At 51.1% G+C, this 25,633-nt stretch overlaps 1 protein-coding gene across 7 annotated transcripts in view; it reads right to left on the bottom strand.

The window, feature by feature from the left end:
• DAAM1 (dishevelled associated activator of morphogenesis 1) overlaps positions 1-15,134 on the bottom strand; it is a 94,225-nt gene extending 79,091 nt beyond the window's left edge. For 2 of the 7 annotated variants that reach the window (XM_065063224.1, XM_065063228.1), the window contains exon 1: positions 15,002-15,134. The gene's annotated coding sequence lies outside the window, so the exon portion shown is untranslated. Of the gene's footprint in view, positions 1-14,917 lie in introns of all 7 variants that reach the window. The other 5 variants (XM_065063225.1, XM_065063229.1, XM_065063231.1 and 2 more) reach the window with 4 other exon arrangements.
• Between the last annotated feature and the right edge of the window lie 10,499 nt (positions 15,135-25,633).

Genomic DNA, 25,633 nt, shown 5'->3' with positions numbered 1-25,633 from the left:
AGGAGAAACCACTCGTCTGGAACAAACACTTCTAATAGGGCTTCACAGGGCTGGAGGAGGATGACACTGAGGAGGCCAACAGAGATCTGAGCCACATCTCACCCAGTTCCCACCTCCCTGTGCCATGGCAGACAGATCTGATGGATGATTTTTGCAAGCAAGTAGGTAAAAATTCTGCTTGATATCCGCTTTGCACCCATGGAAGCTCCATTCACACCTGCTTGTTGGCTTGTGTAGGGCTGCAGCCACCAGGCAGAGTAGGACACAGAGGTTCTTGCACCAACAGCACCCCATGCACCATCCTGGCCACCTGTCCAGGGTCTGCTCACCACGGGGCAGGGAGCTGGGTCTGTCTGCCTAGAGAGACATGGCACAGATCCACACTGCCCTCTTCCACATCATCCTCCTCCGGCTCCATGAAGCTCCATTAGAAGTGTCTGCTCTGACAGAGTGGTTTCTCCTGGAGTATGGGACTCCCAAGCATCGCAGCCTGTTTGTCTTAATCACTTCTTGCAATACCAGGGGCTGAATGCACTTTTGTCAAACTCAGGCTCCCTCCTGGAGCCACCAGAAGTCTGGACCCAGGAAGTCGAGATGAGGTCAAGGCTGTTCCCTGCAAGCATTTGTTCCATTGGTTAAAGGCAGGGTAAAGGTTTTAAAATAAAAGAGAAGAGATTCAGATTAAGCATAAGGAAGACATTTTTGACCCGGAGGTTGGTGAGAGCCTGGCCCAGGTTGGCCAGAGAGGTGGTAGATGAACCATCCATGGAGACATCCCAGGCCAGGCTGGACGGGGCTCTGAGCAACCTGAGCTGGTGAAGATGTCCCTGCTCATGGCAGGGGTGGCACTGGATGAGCTTTGAAGGTCCCTTCCAACCCAAACTAGTCTATGATGCTATAAAAAATAAATAAATTTATGGCCACACCTGTGCCTTATTCTGGACAGCACTCATTCAGCTTTGGCTTACAGACACAGGTTGCTTGCTAGGCTGAAGAGCTGCTGGATGCTCACCACCATCCCCCTCACAAAGCAATATGCGCTTACGTTTTTCAGCTTTTTGATGAAAAGGCGAGAGGAATGCTCACGTTTCCCCAGCACAAAGCATTTATCCAGCTTTTGTGCATGTGCGACACTTCCTCATACCCTCATCAGTCAAACCAGCCCCACCAGCGCCGAGGGCAGGGCCAGGCGCTGCCCTTCCACCGCGGGCTCGGCAGTGGCCCCGCTCCAAACTGCCTTTTGCAGGAACAGGTGCAGCTGATCACGGCTCAAATTGCTTTCCACAGCTCCAAATCACCTCCTGGGATCACTTCCTTGCATCCCCGCCTTCAGATCATCGCTTAGTTTTTAAAAATCGGTGCTAATTTGAGACCAAGTTTTAAAAACCATCAGCGAAGACACCAAGTCATGTTTGATGCCTCCAGGACGGTACCTGCGGAGGTCTTCTAGGAACTCCTCTGCCTCATGCAAACTCCCCCGCTGGTAACATTAAAACTACAATTATCTCTGTAGATTAATAAAGGGTACCACATCTTTGGCAGCAACCTGAGGCAGGGACTCCCAGCAGCGATGAGTTCATGTTATCAGGGCGCGCAGGCACACACAGCTGTGTTTGCGGTCCCCATCACTTGCAGTCACCCACGCCCCACCACACTGCCTCACCCGTTCCCCAAAACACACCCTTTCCCGCCTCCCCCCAGGCACCGATTAGTATTTTGATAAACGAACATGTCTCGTCACATCTATTCACTTAACTCGCCATCAAGTGGTTGCCATTCCCACGTGCATTGGCTTTGTGGAATAAAATGCTAATGGGTTTCGCATCGCTGGTGTGACGCCGTCCCTCCTCCCAGCCCCAGGGCCCAGCTCCTGGCTCTGCAGCATCCTTCTGGTTCCAGCATCCTTCTGCCTTGGGGAGCAAGAACCACCACCCTGGATGGACCACCTGCCCAAATTCTGCTATTTTGGGAGAAAACTGCTCCTTTACACAGTGAGAATTACAAAAAAAAAATGTAAAAATCAATGGATTTGTATCACTGCAGCATTTGCAAATGTCCCCTTGCAGCAGACATGCTGTGCACAGCACGGGGGAGCATCCGACAGTTTTGCAGAGACCCCAGAGAGGTTGGTGAAAACAAAGGGCACCAACCACTGCTCACAGCTCTCAGGGGCACAAGAAATAACCCCAAAGAACCCAGAGCTCAGAGCTGGGGAGGCCAGAAACCCTGTCAGCCCTTCTCAGCCTAGGCAAGAGGGAGAGCGAGCTGGCACATATGCTTTGCACAGGTCCTTAGGCTCCTGGCTGCTAGGACCAAGCGCTTTCGGGTGGCTCTGTCTCAGAAATTCACCCTGATGGTGAACATCTCCGAGGCCAGACACAGTGGTATTTGGGGACTATCGGTCTCCGCTGTGGTCCTAAAACAAGCTCTGTGCTCACACTGTGGTGCACCTGGTACCCAGACAGGTCAGGTGAGCCTGTGAGCATCCCTGAGCACCACACGCTTCACTTTAGCTGCTGCCCATGCACACCTGAAGCAATACAGAACAGGCACAGAATCATAGAACAGGGAGAGCAAACACCCCTTTCCCTCGGAAGCCCCGGCCTCCAGCCGCGGCTGCGGTCATTTGCATTCTTCCTGGCACGCTGGGATGGAGAAGCAGGAGAGCTCGGTGGGACGCACGGCACACCATGCTGCCAACACACAGGCAGAAAAGGGGGTTAAATCCAGCTGCTCAGGGCTAAGCTGGTCACATACTGCAGATAAGCAAATGGTGAATTGCGGTTTGCCAGCCTACAGCAAACACCGGCACAAGTCACCTGCACAACTGACACTGGATATTTAACTCAGAAGCTGACGATATTGGAGACCCTGAAGCCACATTTCATTATAGCTCTCCTGATGAACTGCTTTCTTGGCTGCTTTGAGGTCTGCAATAGAGAAGGCTGAAAAGATAAAGCAACTCTTGGCTTTGAGGCTGGCACCCCAGTGAGAAACACAGAATCATTTTGGTTGGAAAAGACCCTTAAGATTGAGTCCAACCATTAACCTAACACTGTCAAGATGCAGCAGTGCTTTTTACCTGTAGTGACTTCTTAGTCTTTTGAAGACTCTTTTGAAGAATCTGAGATGCTATCACAGAAAACAAACCTTGGGAGACAATGCAACCAGAGACCCACCCAGCAGCTCCAGCAGAGCACCAACACAGATAGACCTGGGTGCAAACAGGTGGTCCCCAAAATGCACATGGTCACAACCTGCTGATTTTAATCCCAGACGCATAATTTCCAGATGTCACCTTTGGATTAAAACATTAAATTTCCCAACTGGCATTTAATTTCCGTTTTGCCTTCCAAGACAAACTTATTTCACTTGTGGCATCCAGAAATTCTGAGCTGCTGCCTCTGGGAATTCTGCAAAGATGAAGAAGTCCCTTTTCTCTGTCCTGAAGCCACCGGCCATGCCCAGGTAGCTGCAGGACGTCCACTAAGCTTTATAACCTGTCAGACGATGGAAAGCTTATGGCTATGCTGCAAGACCTAGTAGTTCCATAATCTGCATTGTCTGAAAATCCAGAGTTAGAGATATCCATGCAGCTGCCTGTCAAGCATCCCGTGCCTTGGACATGGTCCAGACACAGGTGAGCAGGAGAGAGCAACGTGGGTTTTGGCCACGGGATGCCCCATCCCGCTCTCCTCCCATCTCCGTTCAGAAGCAGGCAGCTGCATCCCGCGCCAGCGCGTTTTGCATCATCAAAACGGGAGTCAGGCTCCATAACCACAGCTCGAAGGGTATATTTAACTCAACTAGAAGACAAAGGAGATCGGGTCCACCACAGATTAAATTAGCTGAGCCTGCTTATGCCAGGAGTTCCCGTCTGCCATGGACCACGCCTCACATGGATTTATTTCTCCTAGCTCCGCAGTTTGGCTCAACTGCAGCAGCTATGGCCTTGCACAAGCACAACACCGTGATCCCACCACCAACACCCCATAACCCACCACCGGCAGAGATTGCATTCCCAACTTGGAGCTGGGGCAGCTGGCATGGGGAAAAAGGGATCCTTTACAACAGAGGAAACACAGTTTGCTCAGTGTTTTCTTTCCCTCCTTCCCTTGAGATCACTCTCCCCACTGTTTGGCCACGACAGAGAAGCCAGGCATTCAGGGAAGAAGATATTAGGCTGTGCACTCCTTGCCTGTAGTTATTTTACAAATAGAGGTGATTGTAATGAATTATTGCACCCTAAAAGAAATCTCAGTGCCCTTCCCCCACCTACACCTCCCAAAGCAGAGCACAAATCCAGCTGCTCTGCAATCTTATCTTGACACAGAAACAGTCTGGGACAGAGATACAAGGGTTCCCCGAAGGCACGGTTTATTAAAGGCATCTTTATTTAGTTGGTTCTCTTCAAAAACACCGCACTGAAGTGCTGTTCCCGGACTGGTTTTCATCACAGCGGCAGCAACCACCACCCAGGCAGGGTCCCCCAGCCTGGCCATGCAACATGCCCCTTGGAAAGCCACTGGGATTTCCCCAGCTAAAAAGCAACCCAGGTTCAGGGGGAAAAGCCCAGATCAAGGCACTTTGGGGGACCCACAGCTGTGAGTCACCAGGAGCTGCCAAACTCACCCTGGTCTTACCCCAGGGATGGGGATCGGGACATTAATGCAGTCCATGGGATGTTCCCTATTTATCCAGCAGCTCTGCCTCCAACGCTGCACCAGGCACGCTACCGTGGAGCTTTGCACATTGTCAGCCAAATATACCTAATCCCAGATTTCAAGAAGCGGAGCCACAAAACCACCGCACAAAGAGGCAGCGGTTCGCACGCAACCTGGGGAACCTCCCCGCCACCAACGCCTCTCTATTTATCCAACACGCAATCTTTACACATTCAGCTATTTTCATCCCACCCCGCTATTAATGGATGCAAAAAGGCAGTTGGGTAAGGCGTTGGGTGAAAATCTCATTTAGAGATCAAGACAAGCTTAATTGGTTTCTAGCCAGACCTGCACAAAGATGGGTTACTCCACAAATACAGTTGCTAATCTGCCCATTATACTGCCTAAGCTCCCACCGCCAAAGAAAAAGAAAATAAAGATGCACAAAGGAATGCAGTATTTTGAGCATGTTACTTCCAGACAGTAACACATCAGACGTGATGAATTCTAGAAGAACAAGGGCTTTGCTTTTCTTTGAAGGAAAAGGATAACCAAGTGGTAAACAAAACACCAACAAAAGGGCCTAACGTAGATCAAATCTGCATTTTCCACAGGCAATCTCCATCCATTTTGGGTTCTTGAAGAGCATTTCCAGTGGCCATTGTTTCTGCAGGCAGGCAGTAGCAGGAGAAAGGCTTATACAGCTGAGGAGATGTTGTGTCACAAGTGACAGAGTAGAAAGGATGGAGAACCTCGTGATTAAAAAGCACAGGACTGAAACCCTTGAGAGCTGAATTCACTTCCTAAGGGGCTGTGAAAAAAAAGAAAAAACCAGTCTCCTGTGTGATCACATCCTAGATGATTCATTCAAAACCCTGGTGTTGAAAAGCAAGTGACGGGGAGGAAGCAGGAGGAGGAAGGGGAAGACTCAGTCCTATGGGCTCTTAATAGGCTTGGGGTTAGACCAGCACTGGCAAGCTGTTCATATCCATCTGCGTCAGGCACTGTATGAGCTGGAGCTGGTGCCGGGAGAGCACAGAGCATCCCAGGAGCTCAGGTGAGAGCCCATCCTGCTCCTCTGCCCAGATGTGCAGCACGGGTTCACCAATCCGGCAGCAGCACCCCACGAGCTTTCACAATGTGGAACTCCGAACAGAAACAAAACCATGCGCAGAACGGAAAGGTTAGTGATCATTTCCCCTCCTGGAGCTATGCAAGAATTCAGAAACAAGAATATAAAGCTGTCCTCCAAACACAGCATATTATAAATTAGATGGCAACACATTTGCAGCGCTGCGGAGCCAGCGGCACCACAGGTAGAGAGGTGATGAAACGGTCCGTTTGGTTACAACCTTCTCCCCTTCTGCAATAGCCCAGGACTCCCAGCTCTGTTAATTTGCCCAAATTAGAGCCAATCCTGCTCAGCGGGAAGTGTTACACCTGAGGGAGAGCAGAACTGCGGATCCTCTGGCACGACAGAGCCAAAAACAAGGCCAGCGCCAGAAAGGACGGTGGTTGTGTGTTTTGGACCTTTACAGCAACATCCCTCAGGCTCCAGAGCATCTTTGCAAGGGCCTATTGCAGCAGGTGCGTTCACCATAGGGCTGGAGAGGTGTTTTTCCAAGACCACCTTCAACAATGATGGGTGCTTGCAAACCCAAGGCTTGGTACAAGGAAAGGGCAGCCCAGTCCTGGCCTTGGACAAGGGTTGCCAGGCATGGAGATACAGGGCTGGTGCCATCCCAAAAAGCTGCTGTGGGAACCCCAGAGTGAACAGATTCTAACTGTTAGTTTCAGCAGCGAGACAAGCTGTAATTAGCTACACAGAACATAGCCCTGAGGCTGGGTAAGGACATCCCTGTGGTGTTATCTGACAAGGATGTGTTTTGTTGGGCTTTTTTTTATCCCCCTGGAAAAACAAGCACCCATTTCTCAAGGGTCTTTCTTCTCCCTTTCCATGTTGCCCAAAGAGTCGATTTCCCAGGGCAAGAAGATGCATCTCAAGACATACTCTAAGACCTCATTGTCATAGCTGGAACTCAGCTCTTGGCATCACCAAGTACGGGTTTCTCCTTAGTTGCTCCAGCACCCCATGGCGTACAGGAGACACCAGACCTCAAAGACACAGTCTCACTCCTGACTCCCACCAAAATGAAAGATGCAGCCCAAAATGTGAGGCAAAGGGCAGAAAACGTGGACATGAGGCAACCGAGCTACAGCTGTGAGACACATCATCTCCACGCTCCCACGTCTCTCACCTAGTTCAGGCTCGTCCCTCGTGCAAAGCCAACAGAGCTTCCTCTGATGCAACTACCAGTGATGCTTTGGAAATCCATCCGCTGAGTACTTTGAGGTTAAAATCCCCCTTTACTCTCTTTTTCTCATGCTGAAAGCTGTCACACTATAAGATGGCTTGAAAAGCCAGGGAGATAATGCACTTTATGGATGTTAGGAGAGTCCTGGCATGCCAACTAAGGGAATGGCACAATTTCATGACTATGTAACCCAAATCACAGCCCATCACACATCACTGCGGTTCAAACACAACTATGACCACTGCTGCATCACTTTAGAAATGGCAAATGCTGTTGAACTCTGTGAGTGGAAGAGCAGCGTTTAATACAAACGTAAACGTGAGAAAACGATGAGCAGAAAAACTCATTTCCAGTTCCATACCCAAAAGCAAACTGACTGTAGGGATTAGAGTATTTAGCACGCTCCAAAAATTTTCCTCAACATCTTTTTGTTCCGTGTGACAGGTAGAGATTTCTCATGGCTCCAGAGCCACCAGCTATTTCCCATGCGATTTGCCAGGCAGCGCTCTCCACAGAAGATGAAAGGAGCTAGAGTTTATAAATGGATCTGAGTTGTCCCCAAAGAGCCTCCAGCCCCTTTGCAGGATGCCTCAGAAATGCCGAGGCGAGGAGGCAGCACACGGGCTGATATCTCGAAATCAACCTCTCGTATCCAGAGAGCTTTGGTAAGCAAATGGCTTACGCAGAATATCTGTCAGGATCCCTATTTGAAGCGCAGGCTCTTATAAACAAGGTTGCTCTGGAGGCAGCGGGGATTAGCACAGTTCAAACAGTCCTTGGCGTGACTTACCGGAGCGCCCAGGAACAGATTTGCAAGTTCAGCTTTTCTCCTGCCTGACGCTCACCTGGCACCACAGAGCAACACCCAGACTCCCGACAGCCTTAACCCTGTCGACTCCTGCACAGGGAGGCTGAGAAACAGGGATGGGAGAAGCCCCATGCATGACCACAGGACTTAACAGCAGAAGAAAACCCAAGGTGGCATGACCGTGGGGCTGCTCTTCTCCCTTGCAGCTGGAAAAGGTCCAACAGCAGGCTGGGCAAGTGTCCCTTGGCAGAGCCCTGGCAGCCCAAAGTCATGCATGAGATACCAACACAAACTACTCTGTGATTCTGTTCTATGATTCTATACACAAGGAGAACGGTGCCAAGCAAAACAGGGCAGCTGAAAACCACCCTGCATCCAAAAGGCTTAACCTGATATTAAGGCAGAGAGCAGCCTCTCTTCCCTGTCCTGGGCACACAGCCACAGCCACGACACTCCTAGTGCTTTGGGGGCAGGGGGATGAAAATCTTGGAAAATGAAGTATCCTTCACATAAAATTTCTGTGAAAGCTGGGCATGGTGATGGTATCCACCTTCCCAGCCACATCTCCTCCGTCCTCAGCTCTGGCTTGGCCAAGAAGGTGTTGCTGTTTCCAGAAGCACGAAGGAACAGGAGCGTGAAGGGTGTTTGGCAGCCACAGGAGAGAAAGCTTTACACAAACAGATTTACAGTCGCTTACATCCACACAAGCATCCTTGAAGGAAACAGCTGCACCGGACCTCAGCTGCTGCAGACTCTCCAGGATGGCACGCGAGAGTTCACAGCTCTTCCAAGCATCATTTGTTTAGAAGATGCTGAGGCCAAGCAAGGAACAGGCACCCAGAAATAAAAAAAAAATAAAGATCTCATGACAAGGTGAAAGTCAGATGGACGTGCAGCTCCAGAGAGCCGCCTCGGAAAGGTCTGCACAAAAGAAACACTCAGGAGCAGCAGCAGGGCAGACCTACCACAGCCTGAGCTAAATGTCATGCAACACATCCGAGCCTGAAAACATCCCAGCTGTGCTGCCTCCATAGCCATGCCATAGCAAGCAATTCCTCTTGCTTGTGTGGGGTGAGGGAAATGGTCTCTGGACTGTTCCTCCATCCTCCTCCTCCCTGCTGGAGCTCGGAGCAAGATCTCCTACTAGCAGAGGTTGCCTATAATAGGCACCAAGCTGCCAGGACCCACAAAACACCGTGGGTCTTTCCACCACCCTGACCCACTGCACTCTCCCTTTTACACCCCAGACCTGAGCAACTGCAGGTCTCACCCCAGAACAACGCCCCTCTGCATCCCCCATACTCACACCCCAGTTTTCTTTGATTTTTAGGACAATTATCACCGTTTTCTCCTAGCCCAGTTGGTGCAAAAGTGGCTCCCGGGTGCACAGCACAGCACCTGCTCCCCTGTCCTTCACCCTTGCGGTACTGGCAGTTTTGTTTCTGTCAAAAACCAGTGTGTGCACTTTCCTGCTTGTTGATAGCCTACCCTCAAATGCTCAACCCTAAAAATCTCTGAGGGTGTCCTGCTTGCTAGACTGACCTCCAATGAGAAGGGAAGCTGATCTTCTCTCCTGCGAAGCACCAAAGAAACCAACGCCCCGCAGAGCCTTCCCCAAAAGCTGCCAAGCTCCGTAGCTCAGTTTTGCATATTGGTACAGAGCCCAGCTGCTGGCGTTTCATGCAAAACCTCCCCAAGTCAGCCTCTGAATGGCACAATTTTGAATTGTCTTCCTCCTGCCACAGTGCCCCAGGGCAGGATCTGCCAGCAGCCCAGCCCATCCACATGGAGAGACAAGAAAGCCCCACGTGAAAGATGAGCAGCAGGGAGCAACAAACACCTGGGGAATCCCACTTCGTTTTCCTCTGCTCTCCTGAGGATGTGCACAGGTCAGATGAATTAATTGGGTCCTTCCCCTCTCTTTATCTGGCTGCTGCCAGGTTGCTTTGAGCTTTGGTGCAACCACTTTTCACCCAGGGCCCGTGCAAGAGGAGATCATAGAATCATAGAATGGTTTGGGTTGGAAGGGACCTTCAAAGGTCTATGATTCAAAGGAGCCTCCATGCAAAACTCCTGGCAACAGCCCAAATCCAGACATTGGGAATTGGGTCACCGGGTCCAGCTTCTAAAAACTGTCCCTTAAGGATGGGTGGTAAAAGCAGCAACAGTCGCCTTCGCCACTTAAGCCAGAGCCGGACACTTCTGCTGCTCCTCCACCACACCCTCCACACATTATTTCATTTACCCTCTTGTAAAAACTCAGAGGTTGACGGAGCAGCCTGGAGAGGGACAGCCCTGACTTCCAGGCGGTGAAGCTGCGTGCAGAGGGAAGACATGATTCAGGTCAGCAGCACGTAGCTGAAAGCGCAGCGCTATGCAATGCTCACCCGGAGGAATGCAGAAGGCGAAACATGAAGCCACTTGTCTGGCAAAGCGAATAAACCTTCAATCATCTGCCAGGCCCTGCAAGCACCCGGGAGCTCGGCGCTCTGAGTTGAGAAAGACAAGGATGCCTCAACCAGCAACGTACCTCCTCTTACTAACCACACTGTGGACGTGCGGTGCTGAGTCCAGTAGAGTTCAGCGAGAGAGGTCCAAAATGATGTAGAAGAAAAATCCAAACAGTGGCCAAGCAACGGGCATGTCCTCCAGGAAGAGATGAGGTATGAAGAGCAACCCTGCTCTGGTGATTTGACACGTTGGCACCAGTCAGTCCTGTCACGATGACCGGCCAGTACATGCTATGGTGGGTGAGAACATGCCTGTCCACCAACACTGAGCCTCCGCTGTTTCAAGGCAATGTTTTGGACACAAAGACTCTCAAGGCAACTCAGTCCATGAGGAGCAATATATTGAGAAATTTATTGAGTCACGATAATACTGACTCATCAATGACTGTCACTAGGTTGGGCCACACCATCCATTTGGCTGATGCAGGAAGAGCGACCTCCTCACCCAGGTGCTCCAAGTATCACCAACATCTTCCATATAGCAAATCCACAACAAACACACCCAAAGGGCCAGGGGTGAAGGCAGGAGGGAGCACAAACAGGATGGGGTGATCGAAGGTTCAGGTTGAACGCACCAGAGGTTGCTCCAGACCTGGGCAAAGCATGGGACGGGACACCCTTGGGAGGGACCCCACCCAACCTCACTACGAGGAAAACATGGGCCAACTTCACACGTTAATTTGGTTAATTTGCTGTAATTCAGGTGGCTGGTGCTGAGGCCACACCACTCATGAAACAAAGCATTGCCAGCTCAGATCATGAAACTCTCCAGGCAACTAACCACATCTTCATGGTGCGCCGTGCCACTTCTCTCGTCTCCATCTCCTTTGGTTTTCTTCTCAGCGGCCACAAGCTTTATGACTCACTGAGCTGAGATTTTCTACGCCACCCCAGAACTCCTGGTTCTCCAATGTATTCCAAAACGTTATAACACACCATGAGGACATGAGATATCAAGTGCCCTGAGAGGGCAGGAGAGTAAGAAGGCACAAGCACAGCTTTCCTCCCAACCCAGCTCATGTTGAAGAACTGTAGGAGAAAAGAAGAATCAAAGGCAAACAGCAAATCACACACAGCATCTTCCAAGGGGCTGGGGACCCTCTATTTTTTGCATTACATAGAAAGTTGGAAATATGCCATTAAGGGTGAGGGAGCTACTGCAACATGCAGAAAAGTTGCTGGGATATTTAACTTCTTTCTAACCCTTTACTAGTTGTTTCTCTCCTCCTCTCGTATGGTAAGCACATAGAGTAAATAAATTTATATGGCTTAGCCTCTAGATTAATGAACACAGAGGTCAGGATCAGACATTCAGTATTTCTTCTCCAATTTACAGCCCTTTGTTCAGATCACCTCTTTTTTCAGCACAGTGATGATGTCTGCTGTGGTGCAGGAGTGAAAAGTACACACATGATTATCTTAAAAGGAGGGAAAAAACAAAATCAATATGGACATGATTTGAATTTTACAGAATTCGGCTGCCACGACTTGCAAATAAACAGCTGTCCCAGCAGGTCCATGCAAGCTTAATAGCACAGCAGTATAACACAAGATTTTTCTTCCCCGCTTAAAAGAGTTTTATTTATATAAAAAAGAGTATTAAAAAAAATAATTGCAGGCTGAAGAACCATAGTTAAGTCACACTCAATTCCAGCAAAACAAGCGCATCCTACTTCCCATGGCCTCACCAGTCACTCCGTGGCAGTGGCAGCTTTCCGAAGCCAAGTTAAGGTATTTAATTACCAGCATCAAGTCAGAAACCAAAGCGTCCAACAAAATCCTCGTTTGTGAGCGAAGCCTGCAGAAATCTCGTTGAGCAGGCTTTGGCAATCTCCAAAGCTGACAGCTGGATGCCCTGGCTTATCGACTGCGAGAGCACGCACAGAAAAAAAAGCTCTGAATACTTGCAGTGCCGAGCAAGCCTTCAAGGCAGCCCTGCCGGCCTCTTAAAAAGGCTCACATAAATAGGCAAGCTTCATTTATTAATACTTCTGAGATAAAAGTGTCTGTGTAGGAGCGGCTCAGCGCATATCTGCGCAGCAGGAGGATGGGCAGAAGACCACCCAGCTCTGGATGGTGCATCTATCGGCATCCCCAGCCAGTTTTTAACAAGTTCAGGTTATAAACGCAGCAAATATAATTTTTTTGCAAATATAAATTTGCTACCTGCACATGTAGTGGGCTGCCATGAATACATCAGCCAAAGACCTTCGGGCATCAAGCCAGTGTTGATGGTTGACGCATGCAAACTGCAAAGCAGGAGTACGGAGCAGGAGAAGACGTGCTCCTGCCAGCTGATAAACAGTATTTGCAAATGCCCAACAGCTCTGTGCCCCCCTGTGCCCGGATTCCTCAGCCGTGGCAATGACAGCGTGGGAGAAGAGGGGGAAGAAACCAAAACAAAGCACAGAAGCAAAGGGAGATAAACATGACCCAGTTAGACTGGCTGTCCCCAGCTCCTGCCCATCCTCGGCGGGAGGGCTCCACTGGTACCATCCGCCACGGCCACCCCTTTCCTGATCCCTCACGCACCCCTGCTGCTAACAAAAGGTCAGACAAGGAGCGGGCTCAGGTCAAGACCGGTTTAACTCCGTTTCGAGCCCAGATGAGCGGATTCAGCGCTGATTTTACACCTCACCCATCCTGTTTGCCTCCCCGGGGCGGAGGCTGGGACAGAGTGGCATGTACGCCTGGCTGGCTGGACCCAAAAACCCTGGGGCCATGGCAGGGGCACCACGGGCAGAGCCACACGTTAGCCCAGAGCTGGCCGGAGCCAGGAAGCGTCAGTGCTTCCTGCTGTCCCGGTGTCACATGTTGGGGCGGTCGGGGATCATGGACTTTGGCTTTTGCTTCCTGCTCCCGACATACGGCCACGGGGAGAGCAAGGCAAGTCACTCATTAATCAAGCAACAGCAAGGTGGATGCCCAATCCGCCTGGCTCAGGGTGCAATGGACACTGAAACGAATCCCCACGCCCCCAGAAAGAGGTCTGGACGCTGCAGGACCCATTTACTCCCGGTGGGACTGAAAGTGGGGCAGGCAGGACACATGAATGGCTTTGACATATATTGTTTTTGGTGAGGGAAGATAATGAGCTTGCATTGCAGTTCGCCACAACAGCCTTAATACACACCACCACCCGATTTTGTATGCAGTATCAGAAGCAACCTCTAGAGAGGGGAAAGAAACAAAATGAAAGAGCGTTGTCCTACCATCCTCCTCGGTGCAGCCGGGAGAAGCCGGCTGGCTGCACAATGCTGAGCGTCTGCAGAGCTCTGGCCTGGCTGAAACCACCGGGACATCCAGTGTCCACAGGCTCCCCTCGTCCCAGCACCAGGCAAATGGGGCTCAGCTGCACCCCATGATCTCCTACCCACCTCCAGTTTCCATGGGGAGCTCCTCACCCCCTGTCTGGCAGCACGCAGCCCCGTCAGTTCAAGTGGCTTTCGTCAGGAGAATTATCATATGTTTTTGCCTTAAATTAACCTTGATCATTTAAAGATGCAGAAAGCCTGTTTCACACAGACACCAACACATGCGTCAGCACAGCTGTCTGCAAGCGGCTGCGGACCCCGAAGATGAAACCCCACCGTTAATACTGATGACTTTGTGCCAAATGAGTCAAGATCAGGCAGGATCCGACTGCAACCATTGCATGCCAACGGCAGCGAGTGCCAGCCCCCAAGGCTCTCATGCAGCAAGAGCATTGTCCTTCATCAATGCAGGGCCCCTGACCTGAATCTCCCCAAATTTCCAGCCTGGTGCACCCAGTGACAGACTGACCTCCCCATCTGGCAGCGACCTGGCTGATGCTTGAGCCACAAACGCACTCATTCTCCGCCAATGATGCATCCGTAGCCCATCAGCAAGACATGCCGAAACCCTACACCCACTCCTGCTCCCACAGCAGAGCATGGGGATGGACCAGAGCAAGGTGTTTTACACCAGTGCTGGTGGCTCAGCACGCACAGATGATCAGGCAGCCCCAAACTGCTGTGCCTGCCGGTGAGGCATGGCGGGGAGAGAACCCCAAAACACGTGTTGATCAGCCAGTGGAACCCCATCCCGGGAGCTCTGCGGGTTAGCAGGGGGTCACATCCCACCCTCATAGGGCCCAAGCTCGGTTTGGGAGCTGCCGCAGGGGTGGGAGCCGCCGTGCCAGCAGGAGCCGGGGACGAAGCAGCCCTCGGAGGCGTTGCCATGGAGAAGGCAGCGCGGCAGCATCCCGCATCCCACGCTCGCGGGTGGGCGCCCCCTGCCCGGCGTCCACAGGGGCGGGCACCGCCCGGGCACGGCGGCGGGGCCCCACGGCCCCCCCACACACCCCGCCAAAGCCACCCCAGGCCCCGCGGGACCGCAGACCCGGGATGGCGGGGGGGCGGAACTGGGCGCCCCGGGGCCCCCCACAGGGGGGGACAACCCCACGCAGCGCCCCGGGGTGGCGTGAGGCGTGGGCTCGGCTCCCCCTCTCTCCACCCAACCTACGGCGGGAGAAAAGCAGCCCCCGAGCGTAGAGAAGCCGCAGCCCCCCGCCCCACTGCCGGCGCATCCGACCCCCCACCCCCCCCGCCACGGCCAGCGCCCCCGGGTCACGGGAGAAAGACAACCAACCCCCCGCACCTTCCCGCCGCACAACACCCAGCCGAACGGAGAGGAGAGGAGACGCGAGCGGCGCGGAGCCGCTGCCCGGGGCGCTGCACTCACCCGCGGCGCGGACCCGCCGTACCTGCCGGCGCGGCGCTGAGCGGCGCGGAGCCCGCCCGGCCCCTGCCCACAATGGGCCGCGGCCGTCCCGCCCCGCCCGCGCCGCCGGCCCCGCCCCGCGCGCTGACGTCACCCCTGCCACGCCCCCTCCCGCCGCCGCCGGGGCCGCAGGGACGCGTCGCGCAGCGCCAGTGGGTTCGGGGCTGGTCCTGGAGCGGGGCGGCGGCTCCGGCGGCGGGTTTCGAGGGTGATGAAACACCGGGACGGTTTGCCCAGAGAGGTGGTGGATGAACCATCCCTGGAGACATCCCAGGCCAGGCTGGACGGGGCTCTGAGCAACCTGAGCTGGTGAAGATGTCCCTGCTCGTGGCAGGATTGGCACTGGATGAGCCTGGAAGGTCCCTTCAACCCAAACTGTTCTGTGATTCCATGAGCTGGAGGCGGGATGGGAGCAGGGAGGGTCCTGCCGCCACCCAGACGAGTGATGAAGATAAAGTTTCATCCGACTGGCGACACGGGTGATCATAGACACGCAGGATCAGCGTCTAAGCTGCCTGACCATGTTCTGCCAAGCTTCAACATTCCCTGCTTGTCACCTCGGATTTAATAAATCAATTTTCCGGGGATTCCCATTTCATGTAAACCAGAGCAGCAATCTGATATGCCCATAAGAAAGATGGGGACAGACTTTTAAACAGAGCTTGTTACAACTGGACAAGGGGTGATGGTTTTAAACTAAAAGACGGGAGATTCAGGCCAGACACAAGAAATTTTTGACACTGAGGGTGGTGAGAGCCTGGCCCAGGTTGGCCAGAGAGGTGGTGGATGAACCATCCCTGGAGACATCCCAGGCCAGGCTGGACGGGGCTCTGAGCAACCTGAGCTGGTGAAGATGCCCCTGCTCATGGCAGGGGTGGCACTGGGGGAACTTTGAAGGTCCCTTCCAACCCAAACTGTTCTATGATTCTATGATATATGGCTGGATATCCACCTGCACTGTAATAACCTCCTTGTATGAGCTAAGGCTGTGGGGTTAATGGAGAAGTAGTTATTGTTTTTGGTGCAAATCAAAACTCCAGATCAAATTAATAGTGTGTAACATTTTAGCTTACGTAAACATTTTTTTTTCTGGATAAGAGGTCAAGCTATTTATATCTTCTATGAACTTTTTTCTCAGCAACAACCACATGGGAAGGTCCAAAATGCTGGAAGGGATTTGCAGGGATTGTTTTTCATATGGAGCCCGCACTAATTGATATGGAGACAAAGGAAAGACCAATGATGAGAAAGTAACGAAAGAGCTTCATTAGGGGAGCTGATACCAAAGCATGGAACAAAATGTAACTTGAGAACTGGGATAGGTTATACACAGCCATCCAGACTCCTAAGTGGCCTTCTGTATGAAGGAGAGAGACAGAAATGTATGTATGTATAGAGCCCATGATAGTGCTGACAGGTTAAGTGTCTACAGACCTGACAGTGGCTTCCTCTGCCTGTCTAAGCTCCGTCACAGGACTTAATCTGCACAATATAACCAGGGTTGGGCACATAGAGTTTCAGCCCATCCTATATGGTTTCATATCAAAGTCCCTGTTCCAGACAAGTTGTCTGTACCACCTCTCAAGGAAAATGCAATAGTCTCAGAAATGGTTATGCCCATTAGAAAAATACGTTGAGATGTCAACTGGACTTTTTTGTTTTTAAAGCAAGGAGGTATATTTCAACAAAGCCACACTTCTCATAAACGGGATTTTCTCCTTCTTCGCACCATGCCCAGTCCTTTTCCTAACTTCTTCTGGTCTCCTGCAATAAGCTCCACAGGCCAAGTGTGACTTGCAAAGGAAGAAACTATTTGACTTTATTGGTTGTGAATTTCAAAGTCACCCCAATCCCTTGTTACTGGGCTGACTTCACCTCTAAGCTTTATTTAAATCGCTCTTCACAGCGTAGCCTTTGGCAAACAAGCTCCGGCCGTTGAGCTGCCATCCTGAGAATGAATCTTTCAGCAGGGAATCCCTCTTGGACCTCCCTGGAAACTAGTCAATACTCAGGAAGCTGAAATGACCACTTCTGAAATCATCAACATCTTTCTATAGACATACTTGTCTTGCCAAGGACTTACCATTCCCCAGAAGTGTGAGAAGATGCGAACTGCCAGAGGTACCCCAGAACCTGTCTGTGTGTCCGTTCCAGCCCGCAGCAAGAGATACGTTACCAGAATTCCTGTTGTAATGTGACGTGATGCTGTAGGTGTCCCAGTGCTGAGACCCTTCTTTGCAGAGGGACAACATCAGAAGCTGCATCTCAAGCTGAAGTACCAGAAAAAGGGCTGACAGATCATACTGGCAAAAGGAATAATTACAAATTGCCACAACCAGCTGTTTTTTACACAGGGGTGCTGCAGGGACCTGAGGTGCAAATGGCAATGTACTCATCGTACTGTGCAGGTGCTCTCAACGTTACCTTGGTGCTGGAGCAATGGAAGGTGGCAATCACGCATTCCTTCAATGGAGCCAAAGATTTGGTGGACAATGGAGACCTAATAGATGTTATAAATACAGATTTCCTAAAGGCTCTGACAAAATCCTTCATCAAAGGTTCCTGAGGAGAGTAAGGAGCCATGAAAAATTAAATGGTTTAAAGACAAAAACCACAAAGACCAGACAGGGATGGTCAGTCTGTGCAGTGAAGAGATGCCCAGGGGAGTTCGGTGGAGATCTGTGCAGGGGTCTGCACTGCTCGGCATCTTCATCAATGACATGGAAGTAGGGACGGGTGAGGACGTGGCAATGGCTGTTAGTGACAGCGAGCTGCTTAGGAAGGCTGACGGCAGCAAATTGCAGAAGAACCTCAGGACCTTGTGATAAAATGACAGATGAAATTCAGTGGAGGTAAATGTAAGTGATGAGCCTCAGGGGAAGCACTTCTGATGCCATGCACACTGTGATGGGCTCTGAACTGACTGTCACACCACAGGAACAGAGTCCTGACTTATAACAAATTTGATGAAAGCGTCAACTCATTGCTGAGCAGCAGTCAAGAAAGCAAATAGACTGGTAGGAGTTAATGAGGAAAGAGGAAAAACCACTATACAAATTCCTGGTTTGCTCTCCTCTTGAATACTGTGAGCAGTTCTGGTCTCTGTTCTCACCAAAGAGCTAATGATGAAAGATATGGAGCATTTTTTACCTAGGTAACCGACTAGGCTAGGACTATTCAATACATTTTTTCTATACAAGCCACAGACTCAGGAAGTTCTGGAGCTGCAGCCTGCTGCAGGCTTGGAGAGTTTACAGGAAAGTATCCATGTACAATTCTTGGCTTATCATGCACCATTGACTATGAGAGGATGCTGAACAGGATGGTCCCCGCGTCCAACCTGCACAGCTTCTCTTGCACTCTTGCATTCATCCTTTTTCCTCTACAAATTGTCCTCCCAGGTCTCCCCTTCCCACTCTTCTCCTCAAAAACATTCGTTAACCATGTTGTGATGGGTTGATCTGGAGGCTCCCAGCTTGGGCAAGCAGCTGTATAACAGTTGGCATCTGGAAATGCATCTTTTTCATCGAAGCAGCTCAGCCGTTTTCTTGTAATTGCCTCCTCGGAGCTTGTTTGGAGGCTGCTTATCAAGTCCCATTGTGTTGCTTTCCTGCTTGTTTTTCCAACAACCGCCTATTAAATTAAGCTCCTATATTCAGACAGGAAAAACCAATAACCAGCTGCCCAGAGCCTCTCTGGCTAAGTAGGACACATGCAATAGTCATCCTGTGAGACAGATAAGCATCCAGCCCTGAGAAGGGGAAAACATGGGTACCAGGTCTGCCTGGAGAATAATCCCTATAATGCCTCGTAACAGGAGGTTTTTGATAGGTTTGTTCACTGGATGCAAAACTAAACCAGGACTTTCTCTGAGCTGAGGGAAAGAAAGAAAATGGGTTTCTTGTTCTAAATCTGTAAGACTATACTTGGTATCGTTCATTGTTAGCTGTTCACTAGACCCTATAAATGTTCTCTGAGCTCAGTCCATGTGCGATCAATACTGTCTTATCCCTGGGGGAGAGTTTTTATGGGTCTGCTCCAGTGAGACTTAAAAGGACATTCTTGTTTCAGCAGAGAGTAATGGAATATGGAACCCATCCCTTTACAAAAATTAAATAAAATTGATTCTGGAAGAAAAAAACCCTCTCTTCTGGAGGTTATAGTCTTTCATTTTACGCAGATGATCTGCTCAGCAGAAAAATGGGCCATAGCTCTTATTTAGTTGTTGTTTTGGTCTAAGCTGAAGACTTAGTCTGAATGAACTAAACCACACTCTGTGTTGTTACCACTATCCTGCTCCACTGGAGCTTAGAGAAGATTTCCATCAACTGCAATCAGGACTGGTTTTAGCTCAAAGGTAGGAGACAGCATTATGGTTTTTGATCTTTCTTTGCTATGAGGCTTTTAGAGTACATAGAGGACCTTTTGCGGCTCTGTGTCTGAGCTGGGAGGTTCTGCTTGAAAACAAACCGCACCCTAAACCAGCATTATCTCTAACAGCTCCGAACCCAATCTCACTCCAGGATTCACATCAGCTCCCGGCAGCTGGCAGGGGGAGGTGAAGCTTTGGCGTAATGTTTCATAGCCTCAAAAGGGAAAATAAATGCATTCCCAAGGCAGGACTGAGCCGTGCCTGTGTTGGCTGGGAGTGCTAGCAGAGACTCAGTGGATTTAGGCCCTGATTCTGCAAAATCCTTAAGCTTGTAAGGAATTTGTAATTTGCTTGTAAGCAAATTCCCGTTCGCTTCAATGGCATTTAATCACATTCACATAAATGCTTTACGGCGTACAAGGGAGTTCTACCTTGGTGGAGGTGGGGATATTTAGCCCATGCAACTGACTTCTTTCCCAACACGTTCAGAGAAGGGTAAAATGTAAGAAATAATTAGAAGGCAGATTGTGAGACTTCTTGCAAACAGCAACTGCCTCTAGTTGAGGTCTTCCTCCAGACCTGCCCTGTCCAAGCCCACTCTCTGCTGGGAGATGCTGGAAGAGCGGAGCATCCACCCACCGCTTCCCTTGCACAAACCACCATGCCCTGCAGGGAATGGATGACTCGGATGAGTGGAGTGAGATATAAAGCACTTTCAGGCGTTCTGGGCATGCAGGAAGCCATTAATAATCTCACTGCCTCGGCCAGGGTCTTTCACCCCACCCCTCTCTGTGGCTCCTGCGGTTGCCTTCCTCCCCTCTCGTCTGCTTTCTGCAGCCGCCAGAAGCGCCTCGTGCTTCCCTCACCATCCATCCTCCCGGCTGTATCTCGCAAGATGCTGCACATGTGGCCGTGCCCAGTTTGAATCATCTCGCTTTTGCCTGGCCTGTGGTCGACAGGTTCCTGCCACACAGCTTGCGAAGCCAAGGGTGAATCCTCCTGCCAGGTCCAGGCTTCACTCGCAGTGTCAGATGCTGTGTTTGGGGGCAAATGTGCTGATCAGAGTGGGTTGAGGGCACTGTCTCTTCCCACCTACACTCCTCAACCCTGCTAGAAAACAAGCCGTTCCTGATTAGGGATCTGTGACTTTGCCCATGTCTTTTTTTTTTCTGCCCCCTGTTCCCAGAGATGACTTTTTTTGCACTGAATTGCTATTGAAGGTACCACGCAAACTCCTCACCCTGTTTCAAGGTAGATGGAGCAAATTCTCAACAGATGAAAGTTCGGTGCCCTGTTATCTTCCTCACATCCAAGGTTATTTATCTCCTTTGAGCAGAGAAAGAGGTAAGGTGAGGGGTAGTGGCCAGGGAAGAGGTGAAGCAGGAAGAAGAGGAGAGAAGGGGGTGGGAGAGGGGTGTAAATCAGTGCCTCTCTCTCAAGCCCAGAGATCACTTCAGACTTACACCAGCTGTTGCTCGGGCTGTCAGAGAAGGGTTTAACAGGGATGCTGCTTTTATTTGTTCACATCTAGCAGGGGTTGAATTTATTGCCTTTGCAGAGGGGCCAGCAAAAAGCCAGGGTGTCACTTAATTCCCATTTAAAACCTCAGATTAAGGCTCTGCAGGAAGTGCAAATGGGGAGGTGGAAGTGACCTGGCCAGATGCTGGCTCCATTGCTTGGGGGAGCAGGCTGCAAACCCACTGTGATGGCCAGGGAGCCAAGTGAGGCTGTTGCCTTATCAGTAGAGCATCCTTTGCTCCAGATCTGTAGCAGAGTGAGGAAGTGCCAAGTTGCTTTACTCATGCTGAGCCTCCATCCTCTTAATGGAGCATAAAACAGTTAACCCCCGGGTCACCAGGTGGGTCTCAGCCCAAATCTGCCATCCATTAGGGAGAGGAGCTTATCCAATGGGAATTAGAAGCCCCCATCAAGGGCCTAGCTGCATTTGAAATATTTTAATCGTCTTGATTTTTGATGTGATTCAGTCTTCCAAGCACCTATCTTCTGCAACATGCCTAAGCGAATTTTTGGCAGCATTTGTCCCTAGTGACTCAGCCAAGGTGACACATGGAACCTGTGGTCGACCTGGGAACTGCTCCCAGATACCCTGAGTCCTGGCCGAGCGCATTAAATCACGAGACCATCTCTGTCTTGCTCGCTATTTTGGTCACCCTGATTTTCCTGCATCATTAAATTTTTACAGTGCCTGACTCCAGATGACTTCAAGTTTGTGCCTCCTGTCTCCAGTAAATGCAGAGCTAAGAGGTTTTGTTCCTCCCAGCACAGGGGCTGGAATGTGAAAACTCAGCGACCAGCACAAGCGGGAATTTTCCTCCCATCCCTGACAGCTCTGTTACATGGTCCCAGTATCTTTCAAAACAGCAGTGTGTCTTTTTCAGGCCCTCACAATGTTTTTCTTTCTAAAAAGTGGGATTTGGGACAGATCTGATACAAGACTTGGACAACAGTATTACAATCAGCAGAGCAAATGCTGCATCCCTGTCAAGAGAGCACAAGACAGGCGTCCTGCGTGGCTGGAGCGAGCACAGGGCCGCTCCAGCTTCCCTGCTCCATCCCTGGGCACTTCTGGGGTGACATCAGTGCCCTAAGATCATCTGTCTTGGCTGGGTATATTTTCTTATGGGTTTTCCCTGGAGGGCTTCTGGTTGCTTTCCGATTGCAGTTTCCCTTCTGAGAGGACTTTCACAGGTTCGCATGCCCTTTTCCGTGGTACCCAGCTGCTGCTCCACCCCAGGGTGTCTTGTCTGTGCTGCTGTGGCTTCATGCCACTGTGCTGGGAGCACTGTTGGTGATGGGGAAGGAGAAGTATTGCAGCCACATCTGACTGCTCTGGGCTGTACCCACAGGAATAGCCCTGATGGAAAGTTTTTCTGGCTGAACATGGGGTTGGACACAAGAGGAAAGCTTTTAGTTTTCCTCTGCTCAGCCTTTTCCCTGGTTGCCCAAGCACACAAACCTCTCCTCTTCCTCTGTCTGCCTTGCAATAATTTTAAGTCCATGGACAAGGGTCTGGCTGATATCCTGGCAGGACTGATGTCCTCGGTATCTAAAAGCTGTCCATGGCTGGTGCTGCTCAGCGGCTGCAAACTCAGATCGCAGCTTTGGGAAAGCAACACCTCCCCGGGACAGAAGCAGCCCCTGGGAGATCAAGGGTGAGCGGCTCTGCCGTGCGGTGGAGGGTTGGGGGTGGTAGAAGACCTGGTGGTGACAGCAGCCTCCCCTGAACCCCCAACCTGGATGGACCCTGGCCATGTCCTCGCTGCCCCAAATAGCTGGTGACACAAGGGTGTTGCCAAGCTGGTAGGGATCACGGTCACACCAACAGCAAGGAGGACCTCCCTAGTTGCAACCTCCTTAGTCACAGCTGGATTACTAACCCTATTCTTACATTTTCCACGGGGGCGGCATGAGTAAGAGCTGACTCCTTGGTCTCAGTGCTGCCTCCAGAAACCCTTAAGGAGATAAATGCTGATGGGACTACCAGGCTGTTTAAGTTTTGGGCAAAATCAGGGGAACCAAAAGGTTGTGCCTGGGAGCAGGATGGGGATTCAGGCACAGGACAGGGCCAGCCCAGGGGGCTGGGATAGAGAGGGCTGCCCCAAGTAACCTCCAAGGTAGTGTCACTAGGAAAGGATGGGCATGCAGAGCTCAGCCTTTTCCACCATCTCTGAAACATCTCAGTCTTCCCAGAGATTATATACGGGACACAGACTTGTCTTGGAGAAGACCCCCCAGCTCTTGCAGCAAGCCTGGTCTGTTCACGGCTCTCCCTGTTTTGACCTATGGTGAGCTAGAATCATAGAATCATAGAAGAGTTTGGGTTGGAGGGGACCTTCCAAGCTCATCCAATGCCACCCCTGCCATGAGCAGGGACATCTTCACCAGCTCAGGTTGCTCAGAGTCCCGTCCAGCCTGGCCTGGGATGTCTCCAGGGATGGTCCATCCACCACCTCTCTGGGCAACCTGGGCCAGTGTTTCACCACCCTCATTGCAAAAAATGTTTTCCTCATGTCTGGCCTGAATCTCCCTCCTTTAGTTTAAAACCATCACCCCTTGTCCTATCACAACAGGCTCTGCTAAAAAGTCTGTCCCCATCTTTCTTATCGGCCCCTTTTAAATACAGAAAGGCTGCACTAAGGTCTCCCCAGAGCTTGTCTTCTCCAGCTGAACACCCCAACTCTCTCAGCCTGTCCTCCCAGCAGAGCTGTTCCAGCCTCGGATCATTTCTGTGGTTCCTCTGGCCCCTCTCCAGCAGGTCCATGTGTGTCCTGTGCTGAGGACCCAGAGCTGAACCAGCACTGCAGGGGGGTCTCACCAGAGCAGAGCAGAGGGGCAGAATCACCTCCCTCCACCTACTGGCCACTCTGCTTTTGATGCAGCCCAAGAGTTGAGGGTGAGATCAGGTCCCGGGAGCATTTATACAACTCCCAGATGCCTGGCTTATGTGTAAGGGACAACATAAATGATGAGCGAAGGTTACAGGTTTCAGGGCTCACATGTCTGCCCCAGTTCCAGCCCTGGGCTCGCAGCAGCCCCAGCCTCCCCGCAGCTGGCCGGGCATTTGCAACGCAGGAGGTGGGAGATGGCAGCTCCCCAGCTCCATCCGGAGCTGCAGCCAGGTCTGCCCCCAGACCCTGGGGCAATTCCCCTCCCTGTGCAGACCTGGGAAGGGGAAGATGAGGGAAGAAGAACTTTCCCACTTGGGCTGAGACGATGGGAACGAAACTTTGCTCCCCCGGCACCGACTGCCGAGGCGAGGCGGTGGGAACGTGAGCTCAGCCCCTAGGCGACTTAATGGGCTTTTAAAAAACCCCTTTGTATTGGATCCATTCTTCTTCCCAAAGCTTGCTGGCTCTGCTCCAAGGGGAAACCTTTGATTCTGCAAATACACCACAATTATCATCCCAAGGAGTCTCAGCTGTTGGACTCCCCCCCTGCCCCAAGTCTGAAAGATCAGCAGGATGCCAGAGAGGTGCTTAAATCATTTCATCCTAAGAAAGCCTTGGGCTGTAACAGCTTCCCCATTGCTCAGAAAAAGCCACCCCCTCTCCCAACTGCTTGGCTCCATTTTTCTTCCAATGATGCCGTCGCTAGTGGAGGCAGGGCAGGCAGCGCTGCGGAAACCAGGCCACCAGGGTTCTCGGGGATTTCATCAGATCCAAGACCTGGGCTTGCAGTGATTTATGAGCTCGCAAGAATCTCACCGTGGAGTTATCTCCCCCTCCCTGCTTTTTATTGCTGTGCAGATAGGGATTCAGCGATAGAGCTCTTCTGGGCACCGTAGCAAACTTGGTCTGTTTGACAGTTGCAAATATTTTTCCCCAACACTGCACAGGTCCATGCATACAGGGTGCTCTTGCCAGCATCGCAGCCCCAAACCAAAAGCTTGCCAAGCACAGCACCCACCCCCTGACTCCTGTCCCTTGCTCACAACTCCACTAAGTTCTCCCCACCTCCTCAAGGTAGGTTTTTATTACTTTTAAATTGCTGACATTGTTTTTTTTTATAAGTATTTTTATTTTCTTCTGATCACTCAAATCCTGCCCTTCTGCAGTGCTCTGCAGTCTGTAGGCTGGGATTTTCAAAGGGCATTTAGGGTAGTTAGGTGTTCTGCTTCCAGCAGGTGCCCAGTGCTTCTCTCCTTGTTGAAATCCCCCTTTAAAGCAGGTCTCTAGTATTTTTCTGCAGCTGTTTTTCTTAGCAGTCTAAAGAAAGCTTTCAAGTTATGACCCATTGATACGAGGCCAGTTTCGGAGCCTGCCAGTTCCTTTGTGTATCCTCAACTTGTCCGGGGGTGTTTTGTTTTATTTTGGGACAGCTGTTTGCTTCTGAGGCTTGCTGGAAAGCTGTGCATTTAGCAGCCCCCTCCTGCCACCTTCTCCCATTTGCCAATGATGGTATAAGCTCGCAGAGTTGACAAATCCAGGCCCGGCAACTCCCTTGCGCTGTGCCTGCCTTTCTGCAAGGACAAAGGATTTTGCAAGCAGGAATTTGCTCTGGCCATGGGATCACCTTCCCTTTGCCATTGCAGGAGCCCCAGGGAATTGGGTGCTTCACTCCAGCTAAGCAGCCAAGGCCAGTGTCCTTCCCAAGCTGCAGTCACAGCCCTTGCAGCCCCAGGACACACATGGAGTTTCTTCCTCATGGACATTAATTATATGGGGAAGGCTGATGCAGCTATTGCCATGTGGTCCAGCAGA

Source organism: Columba livia, chromosome 5 (genome assembly GCF_036013475.1).
Source record: "Columba livia isolate bColLiv1 breed racing homer chromosome 5, bColLiv1.pat.W.v2, whole genome shotgun sequence".
NCBI lineage: Eukaryota > Metazoa > Chordata > Aves > Columbiformes > Columbidae > Columba > Columba livia.
The sequence above is the reverse complement of the archived record's forward strand: the minus strand, read 5'-3'. Positions and strand labels throughout refer to the sequence as shown.